The 8,238-nt window shown below is 43.4% G+C and overlaps 1 non-coding gene across 1 annotated transcript; it reads left to right on the plus strand.

The window, feature by feature from the left end:
* The first annotated feature begins 372 nt into the window (after nucleotides 1–372).
* Nucleotides 373–508, plus strand: LOC118145395 (small Cajal body-specific RNA 14). The gene has a single exon (XR_004730511.1).
* The last annotated feature ends 7,730 nt before the right edge of the window (nucleotides 509–8,238 follow it).

An 8,238-nucleotide genomic window follows, 5' to 3' on the forward strand; every position in this document is an offset into this window, starting at 1 on the left:
AGGGGAAGCAGTCCCGTTTGCTCTGCATGAAGAGCTACTGTGCCGAGGCGCTGGCAAAACCGCTGTGGCGGCCACAAGAGTCGCGCTGGCGACCCGTGGGGCTACTCCACTGGGAATCGGCTGATCCGTGAGTGACGAAAATTCGTCTAAAAGTGTGGCGTTGTCTCGTTCTCTGAGCTTTCACTGGGAGCTACAATCCCGAGCTGTTAGTGGTCGGCCATCTTCTTGGGTTCTGTCGCTTACCTTTCTCCTGTGACTACTTTAAAAACCAGCTGAATGAAGGCACATAAAGTATTAGGCGAAATAATTTAATGAAAGTTTGCATTTCACTCAGAGTGCAGCTCTCGGATATAGGACTTTAGTGAGATCTATGTGACTGTTCCTGGTATTGATTGCATTTGTTAGTTGTACAGTGCAACCATAGACAGTCACACACATCAAAACAGATGGTTCCTGCCGACAGAGTCTGTATAGTTATCAGATTTTCTGTGCGATGGATCCATACATGTTTGTTTTTATATTTTAACTTTTAATGACATATGACGTTGCCAGAAGTGTGGTAGGTGTTATAATTAGAGGTATGAGTAGGTCACAGGGTGGGATGCAAAGGAGAGCATATTACAAGTCCCTGGGGGTGGAGGAAGAGCTTCACAAAGGAGATTTCAGAAGAATTTTGATTTGGGGGTGGGAGGAAGAAAAAGGAAATTAAAAAGAAAAGTATTTTGAATGAACATTAGAGGCCAGGCAGAGGTGATTTTGGATGGGGAGCCACCTATGCAGAGGTATAAATTAACATGGATTTTAGGCTTTATTCTACGGCAGTAAAAAAAAAGGGGGGGCAGGCTCGGTGGCTCAGGCTTGTAATCCTTGCAGTTTGGGAGGTCGAGGTGGGTGGAGCACATGGGCCTAGGAGTTTGAAATCAGCCTGTGAAACATAGGGAGACCCTGTCTCTACAAAGAAATAAAGAACTTAGCCAGGCAGTTGGTGCACGTCTGTAGTCCAAACTACTCAGGAGGCTGAGTGAGGTGGGAAGATTGCTTAAGCCTGGGAGGTTGAAGTTTCAGAGAGCTGTGATCACGCACGCCACTGCTCCACCCTGGGCGACAGAGTGAGACCCTACCTCAAAAATAAATAAGTAAATAAAAATAAAATGAAATTTTAAAAAATTAGAAGTACACATGAGGCCAGGCGTGGTGGCTCACGCCTGTAATCCCAGCACTTGTGAGGCAGAGGCAGGAGGATCACCTGAGGTCCGGAGTTCGAGACCAGCCTGACCAACATGGAGAAACCCTATCTCTAGTAAAAAATACAAAATTAGCCGGGCGTGGTGGCGGATGCCTGTAATCCCAGCTACTCAAGAGGCTGAGACAGGAAATCACTTGAACCCAGGAGGCAGAGGTTGCGGTGAGCCGAGATGGTGCCATTGCACTCCAACCTGGGCAATAAGAGTGAAACTCTCTCTCAAAAAAAAAAACAAGTATACGTGAAATTTATTTACTGTAACACTTGTAAATAAATTGGCAACTGATTATGGCAAAGAAGCTAAAGCCAGAAATATTGAGTATGTTACAGGATGTCATCATTGTAAGGACAAACTAAAGTGAGTAAACTATATAAAAATTAAAGGGAAGTAAGTGCAATGAAAAAGGAAACAGCACAGGGGAGTCAGACATGATGGGAGTGCAGATGCAACTGCAACAGTGAAGTGGAAAGGCCTCACTGAGTTGTCATTTGAGCAGTTTGAAGACTGCAATACAGTCATACAGACTTGAGGGGTACAAGAGAAGAATGTTCCAGGCAGAGTGTAATAATACAAAAGCCTTAGAATAGAAGTGTGCCCAAGATGTCCAAGGAACAGCTGGAGGCCAAGCACAGTGGCTCACACCTGTAATCCCAGCACGTTGGGAGACCAAGGCAGACTGAGGCCAGGAGATAGAGAGCAGCCTGGGCAACATAGTGAGATCCTGTCACTGCAAAAATTAAATTTAGGCCTTGTGCAGTGGCTCACTTGCTCACAGCTGTAATTCCAGTACTTTGGGAGGCTGAGGCAGGCAGATCACCTGAGATCAGGAGTTGGAGACCAGCTTGGCCAACGTGATGAAACCCTGTCTCTACTAAAAATACAAAAAATAGCTGGGCGTGGTGATGCACAGCTGTAATCCCCGCTACTGAGAGGCTGAGGCAGGAGAAACGCTTGAACTCAGGAGGTGGAGGTTCAGTGAGCCGAGATTGTACCACTGCACTCCAGACTGGGCGACAGAATGAGACTGTCTCCAAAAAAAAGAAAAGTACATTACAAATTCTATCAGTACAGAAGTAAACGTATTTAATAAAATGGTCAAAACATTTTCACTTTTGTGGTGCCTAATGAAAAAATTTTGGTGACTATTAAGATACAAATGCGGGCCAGGCGCGGTGGCTCACATCTATAATCCCAGCACTTTGGAAGGCTGAGGCAGGTGGATCACGAGGTCAAGAGATCGAGACCATCCTGGTCAACAAGGTGAAACCCTGTCTCTACTAAAAATACAAAAATTAGCTGGGCATGGTGGTGCGCACCATGTCCCAGCTACTCAGGAGGCTGAGGCAGGAGAATTGCTTGAACCCAGGAGGAGGAGTTTGTGGTCAGCTGAGATCATGCCATTGGACTCCAGTATGGGTAACAACAGCGAAACTCTGTCTCAGAAAAAAAAAAAAAAGATACAAATAAAGTACATTGCATAACAAACAAAAATCTTAGATTCAATTCTCTTCTTTGTACCCTGCATTTCCGCATGCTTGTAATTCTCTGAATGGTCCATGTTAATTTATCTTTTTTTAAATTTTTTTGAGATGGAGTTTCATTGCTTTTGCCCAGGCTGGAGTGCAGTGGCATGATCTTGGCTTACTGTGACCTCTGCTTCCTGGGTTCAAGTGATTCTCCTGTTTCAGCCTCCTGAGTAGCTGGGACTACAGGCGCATGCCACCACGCCTGACCAATTTTTGTATTTTTAGTATAGACAGGGTTTTACCATGTTGGCCAGGTTGGTCTCAATACCTTGACCTCGTGATTCACCTGCCTCAGGCTACCAAAGTGCTGGCATTATAGGTGTGAGCCACCAAGCCTGGCCTAAAAACCCCATATGTTTCATAAGTGGTTTTTTTTTTTTTTTGAGACGGAGTTTCATTCTTGTTGTCCAGGCTGGAGTGAAATGGCATGATCTCGGCTCACCTTAACTTCCACCTCCTGGGTTCAAGCTATTCTCCTGCCTCAGCCTCCCAAGTAGCTGGGATTACAGGCACGTGCTACCATGCCTGGCTAATTTTGTATTTGTACATGTATTTTTTTTTTTTTTTTTTGAGATGGAGTCTCACTCTGTCACCAGGCTGGAGTGCAGTGGCGTGATCTTGGCTCACGGCAGCCTCCGACTCCTGGGTTTAAGTGATTCTCCTGCCTCAGCCTCCTGCGTAGCTGGGACTACAGGTGCCTGCCACCACATCCAGCTAATTTTTTTGTGTTTTATTAGAGACGGGGTTTCACCATGTTGTTTAGGATGGTCTCACCTCGTGACCTCTTGATCCACCTGCCTTGGCCTGCCAAAGTCTTGGGATTACAGGTGTGAGCCACCGTGCCCGGCCCTAATTTTGTGTTTTTAGTAGAGATGGGGTTTCTCCATGTTGATCAGGCTGATCTACCTCCCGCCACCCAGCTTCCCAAAGTGCTGGGATTACAGGCATGACCACCATGCCCAGCTCATAAGTGGTTCTAATGCTTATTTTCTAACTGCTTCATCAGTGTTTCATACATGTACTCTATCAGTATTTTCTGATAATGGAAGCCATTTTAGTTTCTTGCTTCATTTTTTTTCATGTCAGGAAGGAAAAGTGGCTTTTCAGTTTTCACTACTAAGGAAAGAACCTTAAAAGGGAGTTTGATTGTAAAAGGCTGAATTAAGTAGCACATGATTTTTAAATCTCACTGGAATAATTGTAAAGGTTTGTCTTTATGTTTTAAATGTTTTTTAAATTGTAGCATTTTTCTATAATTAGCTAATATCTCAAGGCATAATATATACATAGAACAAGGATGATATATATATAAACACATTTCAAATGGTGACGTGAATTGTTTGACCAACTTGTCAGATGTAATGGGGTTTATTTTTTTTTAATTTCATCATGTGGATGATACACATAGAAAGTAAAGTGTCAGCTTTGCTGTTTTATTTTTTCCTTGTGCTTCTGTTCTACCTACAGGCATTTTGTTATTTTGTAGAATCTTTTTTTTTTTTTTGAGATGGAGTCTTGCTCTGTCACTCAGGCTAGAGTGCAGTGGCATGATCTTGGCTCACTGCAACCTCTGTTTCCCTGGTTCAAGCAAGTCTTCTGCCTCAGCCTCCCGAGTAGCTGGGATTACAGGAGTTTGCCACCACACCCAGCTAATTTTTGTACTTTTATTGGAGACAAGGTTTTACCATCTTGGCCAGGCTGGTCTTGAACTCCTGACCTTGTTATCTACCTGCCTTGGCCTCCCAAAGTGCTAGGATTACAGGCTTCAGCCACCTTGCAGAATCTTTTTTTTTTGGTGGGGGGGGTGATGGAGTCTCGAATTGTTGCCCCAGCCGGAGTGCAGTGGCACCATCTCGGCTCACTGCAACCTCCGCCTCTTGGGTTCAAGTGATTCTCTTGCCTTAGCCTCCCAAGTAGCTGGGATTACAGGGTCTGCCACCATGCCCAGCTAAGTTTTTCTATTTTTAGTAGAGACAGGGTTTCACTATGTTGGCCAGGCTGATCTCAGACTCCTGACCTCATGATTCGCCCATCTCAGCCTTCCAAAGTACTGGGATTTCCAGGTGTGAGCCACTGCATCCAGCCAGCTTTTTAAGTTACCACTTGTGCATTTTGTTGGGGTTGTTTGGTTAAAGTAAGATGAAATCCATCAGTTTACTTGGCTGGGTAATCAGAAATAGCTGTATGACTGAAATTGTAAATTGAGGGGGGCCCAATTCGAGTGGCTCACAAATCAGACAGTAACTCTGTCATAAGGACAAGGGACAGTTAACCACTGCCAGTCTTACTTTAAATATGTTAGTAAAACATAGTTTTTCTTAATTCTTAAATGAAATATAAATGGAAGATCTATTATTTACTTTCTATACTCCTGTAGATCATTTGGAGACATCCTACCTTGAGTTAACTGGTTTACAGAGCTTTAATAATTTAATACTTGTAATGTAGACCACACTGAATTTAAAAAGAAATTAATTTGGAAATCTGTCCATAGATTTTTAAACTTTTCATTTGTCTGTTTTACCCTACAAAAGATAGTGTCCTACATAAAATTGCTTTTTACTGGCCAGGCGTGGTGGGTCACACCTGTAATTAATTGCAGCACTTTGGGAAGCTGAGGCAGGTGGATCACCTGAAGTCAGGAGTTTGAGACCAGCCTGGCCAACATGGTAAAACCCTGTCTCTATTTAAAATACAAAAACTAGCTGGGTGTGATGGTAGGCACCTGTAATCCCAGCTCCTCAGGAGGTTGATGCAGGAGAATTGCTTGAACCTGGGAGGTAGAGGTTTCAGTGAGCCGAAATCAAGACATTGCACTCCAGCCTGGGGGAAAAGAGTGAAACTCCATCTCAAAAATAAAATAAAATTACCTATTCCCATATAGACACTGTGGCAAACTACTGAAATGGTTTAATATAGAATAAGAATGTGGTTTGGAAGGTGAAACCCCGTCTCTACTAAAAATACAAAAATTAGCTGGGCATGGTGGTGTGCACCTGTAGTCCCAGCTACTCGGGATGCTGAGGCAGGAGAATTGCTTGAACCCAGTTGAACCCAGAAGGCGGAGGTTGCGGTGAGCCGAGATCGTGCCATTGCACTCCAGTCTGGGTAACAAGAACAAAACTCCATCTCAAAAAAAAAAAGAATGTGGTTTGGATTCTTTAAGCTCTTTTATTAGACCAAGCATAAAATAACTCTAATTACAACCAGTAACTTTTGTTTCCTTTCATGTGTATTTTAAATTGTATTTTCATTTGACTTAACATGCTCTTCAAGTGATTTATACATATTTCTTACTTATTTGAATCAAGCATGTACTCACAACATTCTTATACCTCACAAATTGTTTCTTCAGGTCTGGCAGCTTGCCACTTTAAATCTTTTTTCAATGAAAAGCCCTTCTCTGACTAGCCTAATACTACAGATGTACTAACTTTCTTTTCTACTGCAGGTGAAGTTATGGAAAATAATGAACATGATGTAACCGCTAGTGAATTAGATCCCTTTTTGACAAACTCATCTGAAAGTGAGATGTTTGCTTCTGAATCAAGTAAAAGCCTAACGGAAGAGCAGCACCAAAGAATTGAGAGAAATAAACAACTGGCCTTGGAAAGAAGGCAGGCAAAGCTGCCGAGTGATAGTCAGTCCCTAGGAAATGGTAAATTTCGTGCCAGATTTTATGTGCTACGTTAATATATCAAGGACATGTTAGAAATTTTACCTTTGTTGCTAGCCCTCAAAATAAAGTACTTCTACTAGTAGAAAAGTGTGATACTAAGTTTATATTTTAGAGACAATGTGTGTGAGAGAAGAGAGAGACAATGTATGTGTTCCTCAAAGAATAGATAAATCCACGCTGGTTTTCTGGATAGCTGAGTACCTATTAAAAAATTACTTTAATCACTTGGCTGGGCACAGTGGCTCATGCCTGTAATCCCAGCACTTTGGAAGGCCTAGGTGGGAGGATCACCTGAGGTCAGGCATTCAAGACTAACCTGGCCAACATGGTGAAACCCCGTCTCTACTAAAAATATAAAAATGAACTAGGCATAGTGATGTGCGCCTGTCATCCCAGCTACTTGAGAAACTAAGGCAGGAGAATTGCTTGAACCCAGGAGGCAGAGGTTGCAGTGAGCTTAGATTGTCCCATTGTGTTCCAGCCTGGGCGAAAAGAGCAAAACTCCATCTCAAAAACGAATAAATAAATAAACAAAAGAGGCCAGGCGAATTGGCTCAGGCCTATAATCCCAGTACTTTGGGAGGCTAAGGCGGGTGGATCACAAGGTCAGGAAATCGAGACCATCCTGGCCAACATGGTGAAACCGCATCTCTACTAAAAATATGAAAATTAGTCAGGCATGGTAGTGTGTGCCTGTAATCCCAGGTACTCGGGAGGCTGAGGCAGGAGAATCACTTGAACCTGGGAGGTGGAGGTTGCAGGAAGCTGAGATTGTACCACTGCTTGTCCCAGCTACTCAAGAGGCTGAGGCAGGAGAATCACTTGAATCCCGAAGGTGGAGGCTGCAGTGAGCTGAGATCACCACGCCACTGCACTCCAGCCTGGGCAACGGAGTGAGACTCCATCCCTCTCCCCCCAAAAAATGCTTTTTCTTGTGTTTTGTCACTTGTTATCTGTACTTTTAAAAGCAGCTGTTTAATTTGCCCTTCTGTTGAGCATCCCCATCTCACTTCTAAAACTGCCTGAAAATTAGTTTTATTTAAAAATATATTATGACTATTTTTAGAAACGTTCTCTATCTCTCACCCTGGCTAGAGTGCAGTGGTGTGATCTTGACTCACTGCAGCCGTGAACTTCTGGTCTCAAGCAGTCCTCCATTGTTGGCCGCCCAAAGTGCTGGGATTACAGGTGCGAGCCATTGTATCTGGCCTAATAGTTTTTTTTTCTTTTTCTTTCTGAATACCAGTGACATCAGGATATAAATTTGCTGTTTTAAACACAGATTGTGGGTTTGAAAACTACATAACCAAGTTCGTTAAAACTATATTTAGGAAGAATTGCAAGCTGGTTTTGAATGAAGTAAGCGGATTGCATCTATTTTTCTCAATTTCCAATTCAGTTTTTCCTTTCAAAATGGAAAACTAAGAATTATAGGCCCAGCACAGTGGCTCTTGCCTGTAATCCCAGCACTTTGGGAGGCTGAGGCAGGCAGATCAGTTGAGCCCGGAAGTTCAAGACCAACTTGGGCAACATAGACCCTGTCTATACAAAATTAATGATAATAAATAGATACCATGTTGTAAAAGAAGCTTCACCCGGGTTGGGTGTGGTGGCTCCCACCTGTAATCCCAGCACTTTGAGGGGCTGAGGCGGGCGGATCACCTGAGGTTGGGAGTTCGAGACCAGCCTGACCAACATGGGGAAACCCCATCTCTACTTAAAAATACAAAATTAGCAGTGTGTGTGGTGACGCATGCCTATAATCCCAGCTACTCAGGAGGCTGAGGCA

This window comes from Callithrix jacchus, chromosome 8, assembly GCF_049354715.1.
Source record: "Callithrix jacchus isolate 240 chromosome 8, calJac240_pri, whole genome shotgun sequence".
In the NCBI taxonomy this organism is placed as follows: domain Eukaryota; kingdom Metazoa; phylum Chordata; class Mammalia; order Primates; family Cebidae; genus Callithrix; species Callithrix jacchus.